The sequence below is a fragment of the Serinus canaria genome, chromosome 8 (genome assembly GCF_022539315.1).
Source record: "Serinus canaria isolate serCan28SL12 chromosome 8, serCan2020, whole genome shotgun sequence".
NCBI classification, from domain to species: Eukaryota; Metazoa; Chordata; class Aves; order Passeriformes; family Fringillidae; genus Serinus; species Serinus canaria.
The window spans coordinates 12,833,288-12,859,320 of NC_066322.1; the positions used below are offsets into that span (position 1 = coordinate 12,833,288).

The following is a 26,033-nucleotide window of genomic DNA, read 5'->3' on the forward strand; positions in this document are numbered from 1 at the left end:
AGTGTTTTCTATAACACCCTGTCCATGTCAAGCTTCTCATCATGACATTAGAGAAATCAGACTGAGTATGCATTATTGCAGTAGCTTCAAGCCAGAACTGAAAATCCTTGTGTCATATAACCCTCATTAAAAAAAAAAAACCAAAAAAAAACCACAAAACAAAACAAAACTTTTTTAATTCTCCAGGGACTGTCTATTATAGGCAAATCACTTTCAAGAAATGTACTACAATTTGTGGTAAATTAGCATTCCTGAGAGTGCATAGGAGCTGAATTTCTGCCAGAGAATGAAGCTGCTCTAGAGACTTACATGTGATGATAAACTGTAGCATCCAGGCAAACCCCTGATGAGGATTCATTTTGGCCCATGTGTAAAAGTAACATAACAAAAGTCTCAAAATTTATGTGTGAAAGCCTCTATGAAAAAGAGCCCAACAACTTCCCTCAACTATGTACAGCAATTAGTAACATAAAAGATGCAAAAGAATTGAAATATCACTTTCAATTTAATGTTTAATAGAAAACAAGAAAGCAGGGAGCACTGGGAGTAAAGCAAGAAAGATGATAATATGTAGAATGCCTTTATGCTATCTCAATTTAAGTCTACCCTGAAAACTTTTCTATCTGTATCAACTATTCAGGTTTATCTTCCTCTTTCCCTATTTCATAAAGGACTTTTAACTTTCTGCTTGATGTTAAAAGCAGTTTATAAATTGAAACTCTGTTATGCATCAGAGCAGATAAAGATATTGCAAATGCTAAGAAAAACTTTCAAATGAGACACATTACACATTAATCCAAGAAGTTTTGGGGGTTTAGCTCTGCCAAAGGAAGAGAGAAGTCAAGAGTGACATTCTAAAGAATGCAGGAAGGAATATGAAACAAAATCATAGAGGATAATGAACTATCTGAATAACAAATGAAAGCATACATTGTCACATGAGTCTAAGAGACCAGGAGACCAGGCAGAAAGCCAGCAAATATGGTTGCAATATTAAAAGAAGGGATGAAAATCATCAAGCAAATTATAGACATATTAAATGTCTGTATGTGGGGAGGAAAGGGGCAAAAGTTAGTGACACAGAGAGACAGCCATTGGAGGGTTCTATTTTACAGCACATGCAGAACACTCAGGGTTTGTCAGAGTTCACACAGGGCAGTAATGAGGGCATCCTAAATATTAGATAAAATCTGGCCATGTTGGACTCAATGTGCATTTTGACATTGACTCTAACAGAGCCAAGATTTCCTTCATTAAGGGAGGACTTTAATACCCACCTCAATAAGGTAGGCAAAAGCAGTATTTCATTTTGTAGAGGGCAAACTCCAGTAGACAAAAGGTCATATTCTTTTAAGCTTTGTTGCCCCTGTGAGGTCTGGAGACTTTGAATTTTAACAGCCCCGTGTCTAGTGTGTAGAATAAGATCTCAAGACAAGATTTAAGTGTTCAGATTTTCATTATGATATTCAGGTGGAATTAGTTAAGTAACAAACCAAGAGCACTATTTTGAGCTAAGCCAACAGGAGTAATCTTACACTACACATTGAAAAAACTTGGGCTTCCCCAGACATGCCTAGTCAAAAAGCCCATTTAATGATTTTGAGGGGTTTTTTTAGCAAAAACTCTGTGAATAACTGAGACACAACTGCCTAATTAGTTCAGATGTGGTACAACACAAGCACAGTCACACAGCATTGTTTCAGATCAGAAAGTCCTCATAGTCCACCAGAAGAAATGCCACAGGACACATTCATCAGGTCCCCAGTATATAGATGGGAAACACAAAGTAAAGCCAACCCTTCAAACTCCAGGTAAGAGGGAAACAACTCCTTTTCATAAACATTTGTTTGTATCCCTTGAAAGAACTGTGCATGGTTTTGTGTCTTTAAAGAGACGTTGGAGGACTTGTTGAATGCATATTAAACAATTATTGACAAAAAAACTTGGGAAAAAATGCTGGGAGTACATCCTAGAACACTTACCCCTTTTCACAGCTGAATGCCCTGCTAAAATGAACAACTTTCATTCTTCCTGATGGTGCTAGCTGATGGACTTTCATTCTTCCTGATGGAGCTAGCTGATGAAGCTGCTCTTGCTTTATTTGCTGTTTTTATTATTTGTTGTCATTCTATGTTATCAAGAAAGAAGGTGTATATTAATTCCAGAAAGTTGGTTGACTCACTCATTGTGGTGATTATGGCTTGTAAGCCTCCTGATGTGTGGAAATTAATAGTTCCTAGGTGTAGGAACTTAAACACTTCCTTGTCTAGTTTTTGGTTTCCGATGGTGCTTATAGAGATTTCCCACTTTCCAGAGCTCTTCAAAGAATGTGAACAATGCATCTCTATATACACTTAAAGATGTGCCAGGTAGGGGGAAAAAAAATAAAGTGCTTTTTTGGCATATAAGACCAGAAATCATAAGGGGATTTTAGGATTATTGGACCCTAAACCTTAACTAAGTCTCGTTTTCAGTGAGTAAGGCATACACAAACATTCACTTTGCAACTGGTTGGAAAATCAAAGTGCTCCAGCCCCCAGACTCTTGTCTTCAGCCAGCTGGAAGCTCACTCTGCTTTCCCTGAACCAGGGATTACATAAGCACTCTATTTCATCCAAAATCACCAAAGCTTCGGCTGCTGAAACCTTAGCTCAGAGCTGCCCAAACTTTGCCTGAGAGTGAAGGAGCAGTAACGGGGTCAGTGCCATTACCTGAGCTGCAGCTGCAAGGCTGTAGCTGGATGCAGGAAGGATTTCTGTGCGTGCCTCCAACTTCTTGGACCTATTTCTACAATATGTGCTTTTGATCTCCCAGATCTCCCAAGGTTTTTGATTTATGAACTACCCCTCCATCCTCCTTGCTGTGGGACTTTCCTCGTGACTATTTCTCCTGGAGTCTGGCAGTCTTTCCCCAGGCAGCTTGTGCATGAATTATTACAATGTTCCTAATACAGGGATCAACAAAACACCCTGTCTTATTAAAACCAAGATTTTCAAAATTATTATCTATGTATAGAGTTGCCTACTAAGATGTTGGTTTTAGTTACAGTGTTTGTTATATTTCATACACTCCATTTGCTGGTTATGTATCAGCCAGGGACCTCTCTTGGAACCTTTGTAAGAAAGAAATTCAAACAGCAAGCAAAATTATGTACTTGAAATAACTTTGGAGTTGTTGAGCAGCTACAGTTTTAAGGTTGAATATCCATGCACCATTGAGCCAGACTAGAGTAAATATCACTCTGGAACCAAAAATTCCTCTTTTTGTCCCCTACTGGAAAAAAAAAAAACAATTCTACTATTGGCCAACATTTCTGACTTAGATTTATGTAAAATTAAGTTGGATGCATTTTTCCACATTTCTAATTGTTTCTTCACCTTTAACTACTATAATTAGAGCTGTATTACAGATGAGGGAGAGAAAAAGGTTAAGTACCAATACATTAAAAATAATAAAAAAACCCTGCTCAAAACACTTCTCAAATATATAGAGCACAGGTTAAATGAAAGTAATTGGTATAAAAGTTTTAATTATGTTAACATTGGCCAGGCTACATAATTCACCTTAAGCTGAACCATTCAAGTCTTGCACTCTGAGTCTGACAGTGGGTGAGCAAGGGTCAATGCACATATAACATACAAATAACCAGTCAATCAGCTGCATTCAGCAAGGAATTATGGAAGGTGTTTCATCCTCTCTGCCTCCTTGTATCTCTGCTTTTGAGCTAAGTCTGGGAGTGTCCTCACCCTCTGCCCCACAGCTGCCACCTGCCTTGGCCATGCAGTGACCAAGGGTAATGTCCCCAGGGAAGGGGAACTCCCCAGGGCACTCTGGGCATCTCTCCTCTTAAGAGTGCTGCCAGAAAAGACAAAGTGAGAGAGAGAGAGATGCATCAAACTAGAATAATGTAAGCCTGATGATCATAATCAATGCTCAGTTCTCCTTGAAATTCAAGTAGTTAGATGTAGAATTTGCTCCTTTTCTCCTTTAGATAGTCATATAGCTCCAATGAGGGGTAATATCATCGGTTAAAGAAAACAACATATTTTATTGTCAAAAAATCACAATATAACTCATAAAAGAATAACACTTCTAAGCACAAGGGTCTGTGAAATACATAAAGTAGGTGGAAAAAAATGCTTTATTGGGATTCATCCATTGAATGGGTTATCAGCTTAATACATTAAAGCAAGTCAAGTCTCCTGACAACAAGATTTGATTTTACTGATCCTAAAGCACCCATGCCATTAGGAAACAAAATCTGAAGGAAAAAACTCCTGAGTGCACAGTACTATTCTTGTAAATCCTACAATTGTATGTATAGAAAAAGACATAGGTATCAAAAAGCTGCCAAAACCCCCAAAACTCAAACAACAAAAGAGCAGAACAGAGAAATGCGTATTTAAAAAATAAAGGTTTATAAATATTTGTTAAATGCAGAAGTATAGGTGGGCTACTCCGTGCTGGAGAGTAATTGTCAGCAACAATCAATGTTGTTATGTTTAATTCCCAGTTGTGCCTTTAAATTATTTACATTATTCTTTTAGTAACCCTTCCACTGTTAAAAGCTCAGCTGATCTGAATGGTGGTAAGGATTCAAAATTAGCAAGATTTGGGTCGTTTGAGAAAAAATTACTTGCAGCATCTAGTTAGGAATTACTTATCCATTGCCTCCATATTTCCCTTTCTTTTATTTTTTCCCTAATAAATGGCTCACAAACAGTGGCTATATTAGATAACAGTGATGAGGCCTAAACAGTTTTTTAAAAGGAATCCATTAAAAACCTTTTTTGTAGCTGTTATCATTTATTATGGACTGTTTAGAGACTGCATCATCTGAAGACCTGTGAAAGTTATAAAGCCTGCGTTCTAGGAAAATATATACGGGCATGGGAATAATTAGAACATTGTGTATATAAGCAATCTGTCCTTCTGAGATCAAGCCATAAATTTGCACAATTAAGAATTTACCAGGGTCTATCACTTGGTATAGTTCTACAGTCTAATACAAATGTTCTTTTTCAATTTGGTCTAATTCAGACTGAAAAGAATATACTTTAAAATCACTTATTTGAATAAAAAGCCATTATTAATCGGAGAATAGATAATAAATCTAAAACGTGTTTCATTTGAAGAAAAGTTAAAATTAAAAAAAAAAATTAGAGAGAATTTTGGACCTGATATGCAATAGGAAAAACATGATTTTCACAGAATGAAAATTAGTTTTGTCTCATATGGAAAGTCTATAGCCATCCTTCTCCTTCAGCCTCTTCACCCCTTGCATCATGCAGCACTTTTTAGTGTTGTTCTAGCATCTGGGAATTCCAGAATTCTCTAGAATTCCCTCTATATCTTCATGCTTCCCAATTCCTCCAATTCAGGAAACAGCTGTGGAAGAACAGAGGACACATAGCAGACTCTAACTAATGAAAATAATTAAATAAAGTGTTAACATTTGCAATCCTTTATCAGTAGTTCCGAAATGAGATGGTAAATAAAGTTGCAGCCTAATTATACCATATTCATGTTATCTTATCTGTTTCTTCCCAAGTGCCCTAGACAGCTGTACCTTTCAAAACAGGTATCAGAGATGCTTAAGGAGTAAATTGTCTTTAGGGAGGTTCTATTAAGCATGCGTCTTGTTGTATGTCATACAAAACACCTTTAAAATGCAATTGTACAGCTCCTTTTGCAGCAAAGAACAAGGTGCTATAGAATAAAATGGTAAAGCAGAATAAAAAGGTTGCCTGTTCATTGCTAGCATAAGATATTTCTCCAATGACAAAAGCAAGGGAGTCCCACATGGAATGCTATTATTTCTGTCTTATCATCTCTCACTGAGATACCACAAGTCCCAGCATATTAGGGTTTTTCTTATCTTCCCCCTCAAGCAGTCATGTGCCTACACCAGAGTCCCAAATTTCACTCTAAAGCAGAAATCTCTTGCACTCATTTTGGGGTGTGAATTGATTCATGACTCTTCACAGCTTGTGTTGCTAGTACAGTTTCTAACTGACTTTAATATCATTATCTAATAGCAATAAGGGATTTGATAGCACAAGCAGCAGCTCAGAAGTGTAACTAGCTCACACAACAGAAATTTACTGGGAGAAAAAAGCTATATTTCAAGCACTTACCATGGTTGCTGTTTCAAAAACCTGTGACTAGCACCTTATTTCATCCCCAAACATGTCATTTTGCCTCATTCATCAAAAGCACTTACTTCAGTCTCAGGCAGCTGCAAAACCATTTGAGGTTATCTTGCCAGAGAAGGAGCCTTCATATCCTGCTTGACTTAAAAAGCACCTTTGCTCTTTACATACCGGAAGGTAAATACACTATAAAAATGCCAAGGCCCACCACAGTTCAGATATTTGAGAGCCTCATGAAGAAAAGGCACACAGAGAACCTGAGTAGATGCTGCCCATGAACTTTTCAAAGAATGCAAGAACATAATTCTTGCGTCTCTGAGGTGAGCAAGTCATCAGCTCACTCCTAATTCATTGCACTCTTAACAAGCTTATAGAGCAAAGCTCTACACAGAAATGTGTGCTTTAAAGAGAGACCCACAGCAACCCCACTCCCCAGCTGTGCTGTGAATCTTCTCAGGAGACAAGAGCCATGCATGGCGCCGTGCAGCATTTATTATTAACAGTAAGTGGCAGCAGTAATATAATTAAAAATTCCTTTCATTTCTTTCACTTAGCAAAGCACAGGACGAACAGATTTGAACAATGTTCCTAAGGATAAAGCAAATACTCAGTCAGGCTCCAGAGATGGCACCTTCCTAGCTAATGCCATGTACATGTTGAGATCTCCCTGTTCATGAAGAGGGATTCCAACCAGAAACTGTAACAGATGCTTACATTTACCAGCATTAGCAGATGCCCCTTTATTAAAGACAGCATCGGAATGAACTCCCCTAGTTTGGATTTCATAAAGTTTGTTAAGGAAACATTTTTGAAAACAGAGAGAGAAACTGTGTTTAATGATGTTCACATGTTTCCCCAAAGAATGAAAGCTGATACGAGCAGGCGTCGAAAGCATTACATTCTAATTTCATTACAGTGGGGGAAGGTACCTAGAAAAAGCACAAAAGTAAATGCTGTTGACCTCCCTGACAAGAGGCTGAAAAGGAACCTGCTCCAGGAAGCCAAGATTTTTTGCCTCTGTAACAACTGGGTAGGTGATGGCTGTCTTGGAAAATTTATAGTATCATTTTATTTATAGCAGATGTCCTCTAAAATCAAACAGTTTTGCTTTATGCTCCACAAATCTTATGGATAATTGCACAATGTAATGTGGAGGTTCAGTAATGCTGCAAATAGCAACATTATTTTCTAAAATTGATTATGAATGAAAAGAGAAAAAAATGTCCTGATACTGATCTAAGGCTTGAAGATAAAAGGTTAATCAAAACAAGACTTTTGCCCGTGCTTTCTAGAAACTTGTTGTTTTAAGTGGAAAAGGTAAAAGTTGAAACTTTGTACGGAGCCTCCTAATTAAATTATCATTTACCCCCAGCAAATCTTGCAGTTCCAATAAAGATGATCAGATGCCAAAATAAGCTTAAAGTAGCACAAGTAGTTATGGTCCTAGACCTATAACCCAAGAGTTTATTTTGGATATGTAACTTTTTGCTCAAGCATTGTCCTACTTGCGTCTCTTGCTCTGCCTAAGTGAAACCCGTTCAAAGGATCAATTCCATTTTTTTAGTGGAACTCATATGATAAACTTCTTGTTCACTTCAGCTGTAGTGTTTTTTTCCTGACAAGGCATTGATGAGCTGCATCTTGCAGAAACTGCATCATCTCAAACCAATTAGAAGAATCTAGAACAATTAAATCAGATGTAATCCCATGAAAAGGTTTTATCAATACAGAGGATGATGAAAGAGGAAGCATCACCTTTCAATATCAAAACTTTAATTTCCCATGTTAACCTCCTTTCAGTTTCAAAGATAATCCTTGAAGCCCTTGGATATGAATGAAACCACTGTTGATGGGGTGTTTGCTTCCTTCATTTTCCCCCTAATTAGCAAAGTTGAAGGTGTAAATAAATGAATTTTTTGAAAGTTAAATATAAATGGACAGAAACAATACATCTGTGAATTTGCTGTTCATTATGCATGGCTTGTAAGAATGCATATTTCAAAAAGAAAGTCATTAAAGTAACTCTGCTGTTCTGTTTCGCAGGTCTCCATGACAGTTTAAGCAATAAAATGGTTTAATCTCTCTGGATTGCAAAAAACGAAACCCCTGACAAGGACAAGAGATTGGCAGAATTCGTAATAATATATTTTTACTTATGTCACATATTTGTAATTTCAAGGACATGATTCACAATGACCCTATTGTAATGTTGCATAGGCATTGTTCTACACTGATTTGCATTAATATCTACAGAAGAGTTTTCCTCTCCTAGTACTGCTTCAGAGTATATGCTTGTCATTAAAATTCTGCTCACAGATGTGGGTTAAAATATCTCTAACCTTTACAAATGTATTATGTGGCACTACTGACATAGCTTTTATTGCAGATAAAATCTATAACAAATCCTGTGTGTGACAGGAGAGGAACATGATTTTGTATTAAACTCAGATGATAGAGATGCATTCCTTGCTTGTACTTTTAAAATGCTTTGGATATAGTAACAATGAGTTAGGCTTTCAACTCCATTGCTGTTAAAAAGCCATTACAACTATTATTTTTTTTTTTCTGCTTTGGGACTTAAATAAATTCTTCTTAAGCTGTCTTTCAGGAGAGGACATAAAAGAGTGGAAATATTTCAACTCACTTCCAATCTTGGTTGAATACATCAGAAGTAAACAGGAAATCAGATTTTTAGGATGGACTATGTAACATCCATCAGTGAAAATCTTTTATAACCTGCATTGAACACAGACCACGATCCTCTACTTCTGTTTCCTAACTTCATATTCACATCTAAAAGGTCTCACATTAATGTATTGAGTTCCCCAGCACGTTTTTCACATTCCACTGTTTAAACTGTGTTTTGAGCATCACCTGACTTGTCCATACGTGCTGTAGGAAGGTAATGCTTTCCCTATTGTTTTAGTCACAGTACTGTAATCCTGGATATTTTTAAACAAGAAGGCTTCATCAGTTCACAAAGTGAAAACATGTGTTGAAACTAGTGTTGAAACTAGACATTATTCCTTAAAAATTGTTTTTTTTATTTCTGCAACAACATTACTCTTCTTGCTTCTATCCACTGAGTCTGATTCCACCCTTGTCACAAAGTAATGGTTTCCACTTCCACTGGTTTCCAAGGTGAGAGCTCCCTTTGGTACTTACATGGGTCTAGCTAACACCAAAATCTTACAACCAGATCTAGTACTGCAACTTTGTCCTTAGGAGGGGTGAAGCTGTCATTGTGCAGCTGCAGGAGGTGGCTTGCTGTGGGTTGAGGCCAAATACCACAAGTTTGCTGTTCTTACCATGTAGAGATGGAGAACTTGACCAGATTGTGATGTCAAACACACCTTAGGATGAGCCTGTCCTAAGGAGCATAACACACAATGGTCATCCATTTCACACAGACTTGCCTTCTGTGTCAGAACTTTTGAACATATTAATACATTATCTATATGTTTATATAAATACAAAACCTTACTACTTTTTATTCTGTTAAAGGAAAGGAGGTCATGCCAAGTGATTGCTGCTGCTTCATCTGTCAAGGTGGGCTCACAAAATATATTTGAATCTCACATTTACTGGTGGAAAGAGCAATACCTTTGTTAGTAGATTACCTTCAATGTGTTTTCTTTGGGAAAAATAACTAGAAAAGGGAGGACATTTACCCAAATAATAAATTTAATCAGATTAACTAACGATGATTATGGCATTTTTAGTTTCCACCCTAGGAACCAGAGTGCAACATAAGGATACAGGAAGTGTATCTAATGTGAAATCCAGAGCCAGGGCTCTTCATATCAGTCCAAATAGGTTTGTGTGCACTGGAAAAATGTTCATAAGAGGCATGGAGTATTTCACTTAGATGCTGTCAGATGTCTGGATCTTGGGTTCTCAAGCACTTGTGTGTTCTTGTACAGCCCCTAGCACCTTGGATATGCAGGAGCAGTCTAGGGTTGTAGAGTAATTCATTGCACATGCAGGGAGGAATAAACTCTGAAAAGTTTACACAATTGTCTGCAGAACTTTGCAGAAGCAGTTCTTATTAACAGTAATAAAGATTGAGAGAAAATCACACAGTTTTGTTAATCAGTAATGCTCAGTGATGAAAGGGTGTGAGGAAGAGAACCAAAAAAAACCAACGAAAAGATGGCCGGGGAAGTTACAGAATTACTGAATTTAGAAAGGGATGACGGGTGGGATTTGGCTGATTAAGTTGATAAACTCTTGAACTTGAAGGTTCCCAATATTTTTTCCATACAGAAGGGAGGTATTTTGCAAGGGAATTCTCAGTCTGTGGTGTATCCAAATGCATGTTGTTCAGGACTGAGGTGCTGTCCAGTGCATGGGACAGGGCTGGGCAGAGCTGGGAGAGACCCCTCCAGGGCACTGGCTGCAAGCAGAGAAGGTGACAGACAGCACAACAGTGTCTTTAGCTGCTGTGCTCTTCTTGTTTAACCCTTCCGTCAGTGCAGCAAGAATTTGTCCCAGGAGCTGGGGGCTGGATATTGAAGTGGAAGAGCCGGGATATGGCCCACCACTGAGTCACCATCTGCACCTCTCCCCTCACTGCAGGGCTGCTGCATGCCAGCACTGCTGAGAGCTGAGGAACAGGTCAGGAGAACAGATGCTGTGGGCCCCACAAGTGGGTACTCAGTTCCTCCCTGTGCCCTCTCACAGTCAATGTCGGCTTGTAAAGCCTAAAGTCAACTTCTGTTCCTAGAGAATCCCACGTTAAGTATGTATATATTTTCACATTCCAATTTAGACACAGCAGAATGTACACTCAGTGACACATTTCCTCATCTGAAAGAGTGGGAATTAAAATCAGGAACTCTCAAGTTTTTTCATGGTTTCAAATTATTTCATTGAAAGGTTTTGCCCCTCTCAGATCAATTATTTAGCCAGAGAACTGAAGAACAAAATCTTTGTAAAATAAAGTATTTTACCAGTGATATAAATGAAATGTTTCTTTGGAGAATTGCAAGAATGTGAGGGGCTTCTTGATGGAAAGAGGATTATGTTGATAAAAGGTCCCCAACCCTGTTCTTGAATCTTCTCTACAATTCACTTCATAAGATCATGGGAACAGATACCATTTTTTTGTTGTTGTTGTTTTAAATGTGTTTAATTTAGTCATGATGTTAAATCATTTCCAGAACTCTTCATGCAGTAATTTGAGATTTTTCAGAGAATATTCATTGATGCCTTTTCTAAATACTAAATTTCCCTACCTTTAGAGTGGCAATCATGATGCAAAATTTATTTTTTTGGAGAAAGTCTGAAATTTGGGAAATTCAAAAGAAAAGTGTTATATGAAAGACAAACATACATAATATTTGTATTACAATACAGTTCACAATAATTAATTTATTTATTCAAACATACATTGTATTATTAAAAACTTTCTGATATTATTTCCAACAATATTTATTAGATATATTATTCAAATACATTTTAATATCAACACCAAAATCCTGATGAAAAACACCCAAAAGGTTTCCAATTAATGTTATTCACTTATTGTCAGTTTCTAACACCACTGACAGCAATTTCATAGAGATGTTAATGAATTTTACATGATATTAATGAGAATTAATGTCTTGCTCATCAAATAAGATGTACTAAGTTCTGGCCAGAAAAGTGTAACTGAGTTTGCAAAAATGTTAAGATGTAGCATATTTCTGAGAGAACAATTTGCAGCATGCATGGAAGAAAGCTGATAGCACTTGATTATATTGTAAATTACATAATTCTTCTCCATATACTGTACTACTACTGAAATAGGAGAGGGAGTTTGCCTCGGTTTAATGCCTTTTTCAGGGATACTGAACACAGATGGATATATTTGTATCAGTATAAACTTTTGTGTCAAAGATGATAGAAGTCACCATAAATAAAATTCCAAGACATTTCAGTCTTCACTCTCTAAACGCTGGATGAAAAAAGTAATAAACATCTAAAATAAAAATTATTTTTATTTCATTTTTTGCTTTGGTAGAAACGATTGCAGAAAAATATTGCTGAATTTCTATCTTTTGGAAAGAAAAATTACATTGTAATTATAACAAAGACTTTTGTTCCATTTTCTACTTGATTTTCTGCAATCTGTTTCCTTTGAATACAGCCTATCTTTAAAGCCTCAAGAACAAATACAGCCTGATTCAGATGTGTGACATACTATTGAAGTCAACAGAGTTGCCTCTGTATTTCGTGGATTTTTCTTTCCATCTTTGTGTGTGTCCTATATTGTCATGTCAGTGTGATTCAACACAAATGAGCTCTCCACACAGGCCAGATCCTGCCAGGTACTGAGTGCCTGAAACTCAAACCAGCTTCAAAGGAAGCACTCATTACCTCCCAGCAGCTCTGGCTAAAAATATAGTATTTCCTTGTATTTCTCCACAATTACCCTAGGAAATACTTTGAATAGTACAAATATTGAGTTTAGCCAACTGCCAGAGCCAGCCTTAGTTATCTTGGACAGACCTGTGACAAGTTGCATTTGGTTCATCTTTTGGTTTTTCGACACCTCTTTCTCTCCTCTGCCTTCTCCACTATGCACACATAACAACTATTTTTCATGCAATTTTGCCCTGTAAACCCAAAATGAGTTTTAGAAGTCTTTTGGAGGCTAGGATGTAGACTTATGCTGTGCACAGAGTCTGAGTCCACATAGGTGCCTCTGTCCCTCAGGGGTTTTTGGGGCAGGTGATATCTACAATCCCCAGAATGCCTTCTTTTTACAAAACTGGAACCTGGCTGCCTCTAACTGTCATCAGCTTGCAGAGGTCCTTGTCATCATGAAGGAAAATGCCACAACAAACTTATGTCACCTGCTCCAGGGATTGAAATGTTCCTGCTCTTTCCCAGCCATCCCACACAGTCAATGGCTGCAATTCTACTGAGATCAAGTTTTAAAAACTTGCTCGGTACATCCAGAGGAACTTTATAAATTGCTCCTGTTCCTGCTCAGTAAGTTTTGGAGCTAAGCCCACTAAAGCAGCAAAGACCTGCTTTCAGCTATAGATAAGGGAGAGAAGCAGAGCTGGGTTATTTCAACCTGAGGCAGGAGTGGCAGAGGAGAGAGCTCTGCTGTGCAGTTCTGGGGCTGAAACAGCACCTACACATGGCACAACTGAACCTGCCCTCAGCTTCTTCCAGCTGCTCGGTGCTGTCACAAACTACAGCACCTCTGACAATCCAACCCAAAATAATCCAAATTGCATTTGCTGTGATAAATATTTTTAAGGGTTCAGGATGTGAACAAATGGACACAATCCTCCCCACTCTTCCCAGTTTCTTGCAAAGAGGTGACTTGTCTGCATAAATCAGATCTTCTGAATAAAGTGCTGGCACTGTAATAAAACCATGAATATTAATGAGAGGACAAGGCATACAACAAGGTGTCATGAGAGAGGGACACAGTAAGGAAAAGGTGGATAAGCTTTACACTCTTCATAGAGTAATTTCTTTGCATTACCTAACCCAGTGGAAAAGGCTAAAGTGATTGCTTAAATTCAATCTTCAATATTGCTTCTCTGCAAAAATAAATGTGATGAATTAAAAAGTAAGACTTGCATGAAGAATAGGTTTGCCTGAATTCCTGAGCAAACAGAAAACTAGTCCAGAAAGATTTCTTTAAAGACTGATCAACTAATTTGTTTGACCTTATTAACTCTTCCTTAGCAATTTTGTTGATTTTTGCCCATCAGCCCTCTGCTCCAAATCAGCTTTGACACTTATAAGGAATACAGTTTGGTAGTATGCAAATCACTTTTAATGAAAAGAGCTTCCTGGAGGCAGCCACAGAACTGAAAAATTTAATTCATTCAGGTGCTGCCCAAACTGTTTTCATTCACTTCTGAAAGGGAGGAGTTTGGTTGCCCAAACAAGTAGTGAGAGGAAGTAATAAAAATACTTCAGGAAACAAGAGTCCTTGTATAAAAAAAAAAAAAAAAGAAAAAAAGAAAAAAAAAGAAAAGAAGGTTGCTAGATTTTCTGTTCAAATCTCCTGGGATAGATTCTCAAAACAATGTCAGCATAGACATCAAATTGTCACTAACTGTAATGGCAAATGGGTATCAACATCCATTAATGGCTTGTTAAAAAGATCCCAAAATAAATGTGTTCATCTTTGACACTGCAAACACAGCACTCCTGATACTCAGCTGGAATAAAAGACCACAGATCCAGTTAATTAATCCATCTTCTCTGTAAACTGGCTGTTGATTCTTCACAGGTGAAACCTCAGTTCAAAGGTAAAATGGAAGGTTGGGGGCCCAGCCTGCCCTAGGTGACCTGGATTGCTCTTTGAAGGAATGGCTCTTTCTCCTTTTTGAGTACACAGATAGTTAGAAAGATGAGGCTCCTAGTGCCGTATTTAAATTAAATTTTTAATGTCAGGTTTTATTAATACACTACAGGATTAGCAAGAAATTAAAATTCTTAGTCTTTCAAAATATTTTTTTATTTACATCTTTGGCCTTAGCACCATTACTCCGGCCCTGAACAGCTTTGTGCTTTCCTCTGAACTCATTCTAACAGGTCCATGTCCTTCAGCAGGGGACCCCAGAGCTGTTTAATTCAGCCTGTGGAGCTGCTGTTTAACCAGTACTTTTATGTACCATGTACAGTTACACTGAAATTACCAGAAACAGGAAACCAAACAATAGCCCTAAACCTTTCAGGAATCAAGATTTGAAATGGGAACATTCTCAGTTGAGTGTTATTTAATAAACTTGATCATCATACTGTTCCTGAAATTAAATAGCAAATCTCAAAATGGTGCTTGAAAAATGAACATTTCATATCCTAAAATACTACATTGGTGACTGGGGAGAAAAGAGGAGATTACTGTATGTTGTTGGTACAAATAGTGTTGTGTTCACTTGACTAATCTTCTGTTCTACACTGACCAAAACTCACAGACTCTGTTGAGGGGGCCTGAAACAGGAAAAGAAACAATATGAAGTAATGCCAGGAGAATACCAAAAGTCTCCAAGTGAGTCAGTCACTGAAAACATCTATCTGTAATGTTAACAGATCTACTTCTTCAATTGCAAAGACAAAGGTGAGAAGGTGGTGAAGTCATTAGGCAGCCCTGAGCTGCAGAAAAGGCCCTGAGATGCCTGGAGGGGACTTGGTGCTCCAGGGAGATGATTGGGGATGCAAAACGTGGAGCAGGGTGAGGAGCTAAAAGGGCTGTCAGGAGAACATGTGGGGGAAGCCCTGCTGCAGATAAGGAGGCAAAGACCCAAGAAGGATGATTTAGATGTCACTGCCACTGAAAAGTTGTGAGGGAATTATCAGATACCCAGCTCACCCCTTGGACTATTCCAGCAATTACAGGCAACCCCATTATCTCATTACAGAGAGAAGAGACATTGGATCTGTTATTATGACAATAGACTCACTCTTTTGTCTTGTTTGATAACATTGTATTCATATGAAACAAGTGGAAAAAGCCTCAAGAAACTCTGAAGACAAAGCTCCACTTAGACAAAAACTCACTGATCCCTTTCTTTCACACAGTTTAGCAGATGTGATTTGTTGCAGTTGGTCATTCCAAAAAGAGATGTGCCAGAGCTGTACCAAATGTTACACTGTGATATCAATCAATGTAATCAGATGTGATGACTACAGTATCACAGAAACCACTGTGAATTCTGATAAAAAATCTTGAATACTAGTAGATAACACTTCTGCAACAGAGGGCTTATGAAATTTTTGCTCATCTTTGTAAAAGAGGATCCCGCATAAAACAAATCAAATGTCTTGGATTTTTTATTCATCATACTGGTTCTTAATTTATTTTTTGCTGAATTCTTTTTCTTGCTAAATACATACAAGTTTTCACTTGTATAGCTAAAAAAAAAAACTTCAGGCACTTTAGAAACTTAAGATAATAGTTGTTGCAAGGATTAGCTGGTCCTTTGATGTGGATAAAAAAGACAGAACAGATTTATGAATAGAAAACAAAAATCTAGAATAATTTTTGTTTTAAACACTTAAAAATTATGTACATTTAGTTTCCATAGATTTTTGTAATATTTGTTTTCAATTTGCTTTTAAAAAATATTGGAAAATGGATAAGAATATAATTATGAATGGAATAAACTTTCCCACATTGCCTTTTTTCCTTCTGTAATTATGATATTTATGCGTGGACTTGTTGCATACTCTTATTGAAAGTCTGTGGTATTATATCTTATTCTGTCACCTGATATTTATGGTGGTTTTTCTTCCCTATGTGATGTTCCTCAGAGTCCCTTCCAATACTCAGAGCCTCACAAGATATAAAACTGTTTCCCAGGGTCAGTTAGCATAATTATCCATAACACAGCGTATATGTGAAAGCATTCTATCTCTACTATGGAGGTATCCTGTGTTGGTTTTATTTCTTCTTTCCATCTTTTCTTGCTTCCTCTAGTCCATACCTCATTTTCATAGTTTTACTAGACTTTATTAAAAAAGCTGTTGCTTTTATTATTCCTGTTTAACTAATGAAATTTAATGAATCTCCTGTTTGGCAATTCATTGTCTTAGTCTGGTTAAGAAATGTGTTTTGTTTCCTTCTGAGCAGGGTAACAGACTGGCACCAAGAAATGTGTTGAGGCCATTTATATGCAGATGATCTGCTGTCCTGCTTCTTTCACTAGGTGCCATAAATTAACATTCAAATTTTGCTACAATTTTGTCAGGTTTTTTTATTCATTTCATATGTATTTAATCCCACATCAGCCTCAGTTCTTCAGCAATGTGTGCCATATTGCAGCAGCTTTTTGGCTGCCACCGATGATTTTCACATTCCTTTAGTGTGAGGTTTTAATTCTGCTAACACTTTTGTTAATGAAATACATTTCACTTAATGGAATTAAGTGCATAGTCTGTCTATTCCTCATTACACTATCCAGTCTTAGAGTCTGGATTTAAATTTCACCCTTCTTCCATAAAGATTATCCACCACATTTTGGCCTAACAGGCACTCTGTTCTTTGTATAAAGTGTGGGAAAGCTGTCATTACAAGTAAAACACCAGTAATTGTTTCAATGTTCTCTGAAATGTTTTATTTTATTCCTTTTTCTTCTGTTACTAAATATGTTTTAAATGCATTTTCCACTATTTTGTTATGTCGGGTTTGGAAGGCTGAACCAGAAATTTGATCACCTACAGACATCACAGGTAAACCTCAAACTATCCAGAACATCCATTTTTCCATTTTTAAAAAATATAGTATGAAACTACGTCAGAGATTATCTTTAAAGTAAGAAAAAACATAGATGTTTCTAAGCATAGAGGAAAATTAAAGTCACACAGGAATTCACCAGAGAAATAGTTTCTCACTAGGCACCAACTTGCTTTTTTCATAGATTACACACTTGGTGGAAAAACCCATGGAATCCATTTTTTCAATTCAGTTTTTTGTTGGGATGTAGATTCTCAGTTTCTGAGTAATTATTTTGGGAATGAATTCTACATTCATAACCTAAGCTTTAATTTGAAGATTGGCTGCTGTTCAGACAGGTTGTTTCTGAGGTGATTCCTTGTCTTTTCATAAAACCTTGGTACAAGGTGGTGTAATAAAAAGAAAAGCTTTTGGAAATTTCAGGTTTCTTAGGGTAGAATTAATTTTAATTTAATTATTTTCTCTCTCAGACCTACAGATTTTGAGATTCCCTACAGAACAGACTCTCTGGACTTCCAATAGGTAGTTGGAAAGCTCAGTATCTGCCTCACAGGATTAAGAGAGCTTTGTTTCTTTATTTGTTTAAATTAAAAGAAGGACCTTTTTATTGTTTCTAAAATCTACAACTTTTGAATGAAAATTACATTCCAGCCCCCACCTTTGCTATTATCAGTGAGTTTATCTAACAGAAGAGTGAATATATTGCCCATAGTTACACACCTGAGACAGGATCCAGCCAGCTGCTCCACTGCTGCACCACATTTCTTCACCTCTACAAAGAGACCTGCAAGGGATCAAAGGTTTCCTTAGAGCCTTCCTTGGCATCTACAACACTTTATCAAAAGTTCTCCAGTTTAACAAAGCAGCTTTTCTCAATGAAATTTCCTCAGCCAGAAAATCTCTGACCGGCTTGGCCTCCTTCAAAGACTTCATTTAGAGGGTCACCAAGGATCTGATTTCCTCTACTTTTCTCCTTAGGAAACCAGATCATAGGCCCTTCTTTCTGGAATTAATCAGCTCTGCTGGAAGTACTTCAGGTAGAACCCTTTGATATTGATTATTTTGAATATTTGGGATTTAGTTACAGCTTGCATATGCATTTATAATAAGTTATGAGAAATCCAGGATCTCCTATTATATCTGAATGTATATACTTGCTACTGGTGTTCACATCTGCCTGTACTGGGAACAGGAATAAACAAAAATAGCAACAACAGCAATCACATTGGTGTTTTTGCATATTAATCTGACTTTTAAGGTACTGAGTTACATCTGCTGGACTTTCCTTTCTGGGATGCAGCAGATAATGTGATAGCCAGTTGTTAGAATGTATTTGGCTTTTCTGCTGTTATAACCATGATTGGTTCTTTTCTGCTTTTCCATTGTCTAATCAGCAGAGAATTGTTAACAGGGTGTACAATTGCAGAGCAAGGATGTTCAGGGGGGATTTAAATAAATCAAAGGGACCTCTTTTATAAGTGAATCAAAATCAAGCCTCTTGTAAAGTTAAAAAATGTTTTCTTGAATTTCTTTGTCCATTTTCTCTAATCTTTTCTACATCCTTCACTCTCTCTGCCTGACTTGCTCTGTGATTTCAGTCATGGCTAAAAGTTAATATGCTTTTCTCATTTATTTTATTCCAGCAACATTTTCCTGGTAAAGTGCACTCTTGTCTTTTCTTGCTACATTATCTTGCTCCTTTCTTTATTTCTTTTCTTTTTCTTAGTTATCTTAGATGGAGTACCTAACAGCTTCTGTACTGGATGCTAAAATAATTGTTATATCTATGACATAATCTTTCCTTATCAGACAGGTTTCAAAATGAAGGGCAGAAGAGGGAAGAATGCACAGTGCATCTACAGACAGCATATTCTGAAGCATGACAGATACACTACTGAGTCTGCTTGAGTCTTCAGCAACACCAGAGACACTGATTGGCACTAAAAAGGGGGGAGGGAGAAGACACATGACAGGTCACCGAGTTCAATGGAATATATTACAGAAATTGGGAACAAAAGATGAGGAATCTCTCAAGCCTAGTCTTTTAATTGCATAGGCAACCAGGTGAAAGGACATCTTTAACAGAAGAATCATTCTCCATTAAAACACACTTAATTTTTTTTTACCCTTACTGCAGCTATTGGGAGTCTGGAAAATTCACGCTTCTTATGGTTGAAATCCTCCCTGCATTTCTTATCTAAGCATGAGCTGCTTTTCCATTTGTCAGCCTTGTTCTATAGCTTTATTCAAATGTTTTCCAGTCTTCTGTGTAAGAAATACATTTACAGACACCAGTCATATCCTCTTTCAGTTTTTTGCTTAGTCAGACAAAAGCAGCTAAGTATTTTACTCTCCTCCATGAATGGTGGCTCTCCAGTCTGCCAGCCATTGCAGCTGCACCTTCTTGCAATTATCCCAGTTTTTGCATGCTTTCTTGATTCCAAGTGACAAAGACCACATACAGAATTTCAGATAAGGCCACACTCTTTGCATGGCATAAATACTCTTTTTTTATTACAGAAAAATATACTACCATGTGTGTATGTATAAAATATTCAGGTACTTGTATTTTATGTAATTTAAAAACCCCACTCATTGTCTTTTGTAAAGACTTTGTTTCCTAGCTCAATGGAAACTATAGATTACATACCTCTTCTCTTCATGCCTGAAAGTTAAAAAAAGATTGATTGAAAGACTGATCTTTGAGAATTCCTGCTAGTAAATTTCCAGCAGTTTGGTGCTGCTTCTTTCAATGCCACCTGTTGCCATCTATCCATTAGACAATCTCTTATCCACTTTACAACTCTTCTCCTAATCCCCTGTTTCCTATGTAAGGCTGTATCATAAGCAGGACAGATATAGATAAGATGTATCACAAATCTTTTGTTTAGAAAATCAGTTATCTTATTAAAGAACCATAACAAATTCACTCTGTACATTCTATCTTTAGTAAATCCTTTTTGTATGTTATCCCATTTTCCATTTGCTTCCCTGTCTTCAATTATTTTTTCCTTCAAAATTTCTTCTGAAGCAACTGAGGTCAAACTAATGGGTTTGTAGCTGCATAGGTCTCCTATTTATAAATGGATAATACATTTGCTCTTCTCCAGTCAGCCAGTATCATGTCTGAGCTGCTTCCTACCAGCTTTGGGATTTCACATTCCCTTTCTTGTCAGATTGTGGAATGGACTTTATTTGATACCTCTCCCTGTCCTGAGTACACTGTGCTTTTAGTTTTGCTTCCAGTTTGGTAATTTTCTGGCATCACAGCTTCTTTCCTACTATTTATCCTGTTTCCTGTGAAAACATACATGAAGAAATATTTAATTGCTGATACATTTTCTTTATTTTTATTAGCTTGTATTGAAGCCCCATGGTTTTAATTTTTGGTCCCATCTGCATGAAGATTGTTTTCCTCTTTGTTTAAATAATCCTTCCAAATTCTAAATCAGTTTGGCTGTCAACAATTTTCACTTTACTTTGTATTTTGCCCTCTAATACACATCAGTCTGTTGATCCATCTTTTTTCTTTCATCCTGTGATTGCATGTGTCTTATAAAGGAAGGAGTTCTTCCATTTCATGGAATACCTTGGCCACTTTTCTATGCATTGTCTTATTTCCATCTCCTACACATTCCACATATCTTTTGCTTCTTTAATCCAAAGGAATTACAAGGATCTTCCATATTCAAGGTCTTGAATAATCTGGTCTAATTTTACTAACAAGGTCTTTTAGGCTAACAAAATTTGCTCTTTCAGCCATAAAGCCTTATTTTTATTGATTGTTCCATTTAATTTAAATGAGCTTCACTCATGATCTGGTTCTGGACCAGTTTTCTGATAGCATCTGTGCTGCTTATCAGAAGAAAGAGAGTGGTAGTCCCATCTCTTACTGGCTGGTGACTGCATGGTAAATATTTGCCTTAGTTTGGCCCAAATGTGTTCTTGTCTGATGCATGCCATACTTTCTTTTTCTTTCCTAATCTATTGGATTATTAGAAGGCACTTACACAAGTTTACTTATCTTTCCTCAGATCTTTCCTGAGCAGCTTGAACACTGCCATACCTTGGTCCCACTATGTAAATTTACCTTCTCTTACCTGATCATCCACCAATATTTCCCCAACCAGAGCTCAATTTTCCTTGAGCAGATTTGCTTCTTGTTGTGTAGAGCAACAAGACATGAAGCTCTAACAAGGTTTCCATGTATTTCTAAAGGTTCTTTTTTTCCCCTTAAATAATGTGGATCTCAGTTCCAATTTTTTCCATGGATATTCAGCCAGCTACTATTCCCACGAGTCTTCTCTTTTTAGGCACTTTTCCCCTACCTAAAATGAAATCATTTAGTCTAATCATCTTTGATTTATTCCAGTGGGAATTTCTTAGCATCATTTCCCATTGAAGAAAATTAAATTAAAAAAAAGATCCTTCCCTATTCCCAGCAGAATGCATTTTTCCTTTTCCACCCACATCTTCCGTATTGAGAAATTACCTCACATCCTGCTCTGTGGAATTGATTTAGTGACAGTTTATTTCTTTCTGATTAACACAGGCTCCCTGTTCAAGCAGCCACTATTTTTTCTTAGTCCATTTTGCCTTTTATTAACAGATGATCCTTACTTTCATTTTTCCTTACTTACTAACATCTCTACCATTATCACTCCTTTTTGGATTCTACAGTTGTTTTCCAGAGTTAATTTTTCCACTTCCTTTCTACCTTCTGTTTTGGTTTTTTCTGTTGTAGTTTTTGAGTCTCCCAGACGACAAGCATATTATTTTGCTTTCCTCTGTTTCCCAGATTGCTCCACTTGTTATATTTTTACAGACTTCCCTGACTCACCAGTCTCCCCTGAGGTATCTCTTATATGACCTCTTGCTTAAAAAGTGCCCATAATTCTCCAGTTGCCCATTCAGTTTGCTCTTTCTTACACCATTTCCCCAAATCCACATCTTCATTCAACATTACCTCCAGGCACGTCTCTAGTAAGGTCTTCTCTTGATGAACTTTAGCAGATGACATTGCAGGCACATATATCTTTCCAGAGAAAAAGATACACCCCACATTTTCTGAATCCAGTGCACGTTGTCCCTGGATTTTTTTTCTTGTACCTTCTGTGGACGTCTCCACTCCTTACAAAGGCATTTCCTCTTACATGTACCCTTAAGGCAAAAATCCCTCTCACTGCTGGATTATTTCTTTCTTTTTCTAGGATTCCCTGTTGCTGGTGACATACAGGCTGGTGGGACTGAATAGCTATGCCATTATCAGCTTGGATACTGCAGCACTGAGGAGTGTATTGCAGGGTACAGAGTAATAAGAGCAAATTTGGTTCACAGTCCATCTTTTTCAAAGCCATCTATCAACCAGGAGGCCGCTTTACACAGCTATCATATACAGGTTTGATATTGAGACTAGACTTCTGAGTGCCCTGCTGGAGTCAAATTCATCTGTTATTACCTGGTGAGTGGTCACTGGAAGTGGAGTGGTCACAATTGAGAAAATAAGAAATAAAATTTGGGGTCCAACTTACAAGTAAGATATTTCCAGAGAACATAGTTGAGAAGTTCTGGACTGTGCACAGGGAAGGATGATATATCAGTCAGGTTAAATACTATCTGGGTAAGTATTCAAAGACACACAGTCTAGCTGAAGGATTCTTCCCCTCTCAAAATAATCAAACTCCCAGACCTCCAGTGAAACAAGAGCACTTCTCAGAGGAAGCACTTTAAATGGTACACCAATAACTGTGTCATATAGCATGTCTTAGGAAACCCAAATATATCTTCCACTACCTTTTCCAAAGTCTATGCGATCGTTTATCCGTAGTAAATTTTACTTCAAAAGAAGCAGTTTCTCATTCAATTAAGTATAGTACTTAGCCTATATTCTGTTCAGATAAAGGCACCATTCTGGATTCAGTGTCACAAATAAATGTTGGCTTCCCCAGAAATGTGAAACCCAACAGATTCATGTTGGACTCAGCTTGATTTGCAAATGAGTTGGAAACAGACTTCAGCCATGGCTGTCTTTGTAGACAGTTTCATCCTATTTATCTCTGAGCAAGCACTATTTTACAGTAAGACATGCATCTTACAAGGCAACATTTGAGTATTTGAGTGCTAATACAGGCCATTTTGTCCCACCAAATCTCACCACTGAATAATTCTCAAAGAATGCAATTGCATCCATTCCTGTTTTAGGATGTACATGAAAGAACACATGACCAGTCATTCTTCTACTTTTCATGACTTTTGATCTAATTTCTGAGCAGAATGAATCCATGTAGAGGTTCACAAAATTCTACACCATTGTGTACAAAGAATTTATTTTAAATATTCTGAACAAAAGAAACAAAGTTTATTTCAGGATCCTCTTGGATTGGATGCAGGTTCAAGAGGGTTGAACATACTCTCATATTTCTCTAATCAGCTTAAGTACTGCATTTAAATCAAATCAGGAGTGTGCAACAGGTAATGTTTGTGGTATTTATGGTAATAAGGGAGAAATTCTGAAGTGGTTGAATGCAAATTTTTTGCCTCTCTTTTGTCTCGATAGATTTTTAGATAACATTGAAACCACCGGCTGGAACACACACCACCATCCTGTTAGGGATCTTCCCGCACAGCATGCTCTGACTGCTGCCATCCCTTAACTATTTTAAAAGCACCTGTACACTCACAAATAATAAATCTGCCATGGCACACTTGGAAACAACCCATCTCCACTCGTACAAGTTGCTACGTTCAAAATACTTCAGTGTTTAAAATCGTTTAGCAGGGTTTACCAGATTTATAATCATTTAAGGCTTGCAGCCCAAAACCCTGGGTGCACGTCAGGCTGAGTTATTAAGTGTTTATAGAAATCTGATCAAATGGACCATCATAAGCCGGGGGGAGCAGGGGCGGGGGTGGGGGGACTCTGTGCTAAACTAAACTCGACCGTAAAGGCAGCTTTCCTCGGCTTACGGCTGCGGCATGAAGAGGGAGCTGTAGCTCTTCGGAGCCGCAGCGCTGCCGAGTCAGCGCGCCCAGCCGAGCGCCCCGCTCGCCGCTCGCCCTCCGCGCTCCGCTCCCCGCGCTCCTCGGCTCACCCGCTCCCTCCCGTTCTTATTTTCTCTCCCTTTTTTAATTTTTTGTTTTGTTTTGTTTGCTGTCCCCGTGCCCCCGTGCCAGTTAATTTAAATGTATCTGTTCAAGTGGAGATAATCCATGCAAATCAGAGGCACTGGCTCCCAGTGCTCGATTCACAAAGAGAACTCAGCTTCAGGAGGTCACTCGTTCACAGCTGCTCCTCCCATTATATTTTTCCCTTATTGCAGAACTACTGCATGTATACAGTGACTGAAAGGACTCAATTCACTGCAACTGCTGCCTGGCTTTACTTACAACTTTCTTTAAAGGGGGACTTACCTTCTATCACTCTTGCTAAGGTAGGAAGCCTGATTCTTCTAAAGACATGTAATGCCTCCAGTGTTTGCTCTTTATCAGATCCCACTATAATGATGTATATTGTTGTCAGAATTAGGTCCTAATAGCTTTGCACCAGGTGCCTGATGCTTTTATTACTTGTGTGTATAGATACAACTGTTTAAACAGCTCATTTACTGTTTATTTAGCCAGCTATGTATCCTCTACCCCCTGGTTCTCTTTTCCTTTACATAACGGCAGGTAGGATCTCAGCGCAGAAGCTTTCTAATCTACAAATGTAATCTACAGCCAAGTTTGTATTCTGTTTTAAAAATGTTTTCTAATGTCTGTGTAAGGAAATGCAGTGAACTGTACCCCCACAAAAGAAAACAAGAGAGCTTTCTGGCCTGAAACCTTATTAAGGTGCTATCTCTGGAGCAGAACAAACTGTTGAAAGGTTTTAAACAAAAATAAAAGGGTCACCTTTTACTTTGCAGTGTTGTAAACAAGGAAACTCCAGGCCTCACTGCAAATGGGCCTGTCATAAATTTAGACCACAAGATAAACATAGTTAGTAGAATTACCAGCAGAAGTGATGAAATGGAACCCTCACTATTCTGTGTTAATATTTGTTGTTTAGAAAGGTTGGATAGGCAGTGCTTGCTCTGCAAACAAAGTGCAACTCTGAAACAACTATTTGAATGAGATTCCTAAAAAAGCTCCTTAAGAAAAGGAAAGTCAGTCACTATGTCATTAGTTCCATTCTAATTTTAAGCATACATCACTTGAAATATTGAACTAATACATCTGACAGCACACACTGGAATTATGAAAGCAGACAGAAAATCTTGCATTTATTAATGTATAGTTCTTTGAATACATTGTCAGAATTTAGGGCTGAAAATAGTTATATAAATAACTATATAAACAACTTTAGATATGTTAAATCACAAGTAATGGAATTGAAGACTAATATATTGCAAAAATTAGAATTTTTCTGACTTTTACTTGTCCCAGAGTAAAGTTCTTGTTTGTTGTTTTGCACAGCTGGATTTAAAAAATGACAGCAATTAGATTTGGAGCCACCCTGCTTTTGGATAACTTGCTATCTAACATAGTCAAGTTAATCAAATAACAGTTTTGTGAGGCTTCAAACAGAGCTCAAAATGAAAATTTAGTTAACCAGCCAGGACAGAGAGATATTCTCAAACATATCCTGTCTAATTTCTTCAAGAACACTTGAGTCATACATTTTCATTTTATGTTTCTGGATTAGATATTTT

The 26,033-nt window shown here is 37.4% G+C and overlaps 1 protein-coding gene and 1 long non-coding RNA gene across 11 annotated transcripts in view; one reads left to right on the forward strand and one right to left on the reverse strand.

Moving 5' to 3' along the window:
- Positions 1 to 4,301: 4,301 nt before the first annotated feature.
- On the reverse strand, positions 4,302 to 24,964 carry LOC115483893 (uncharacterized). The gene is made up of 3 exons (XR_003944618.2): positions 24,754 to 24,964; positions 18,064 to 18,127; positions 4,302 to 5,388 (listed from the first exon to the last, which is right to left on the reverse strand). It is a non-coding gene; the product is annotated as an uncharacterized LOC115483893 (long non-coding RNA).
- ADGRL2 (adhesion G protein-coupled receptor L2) overlaps positions 24,638 to 26,033 on the forward strand; it is a 387,495-nt gene continuing 386,099 nt past the window's right edge. For 4 of the 10 annotated variants that reach the window (XM_018912304.3, XM_050977757.1, XM_050977756.1 and 1 more), the window contains exon 1: positions 24,640 to 24,773. The gene's annotated coding sequence lies outside the window, so the exon portion shown is untranslated. Of the gene's footprint in view, positions 24,774 to 26,033 lie in introns of all 10 variants that reach the window. The other 6 variants (XM_050977765.1, XM_050977762.1, XM_050977768.1 and 3 more) reach the window with 3 other exon arrangements.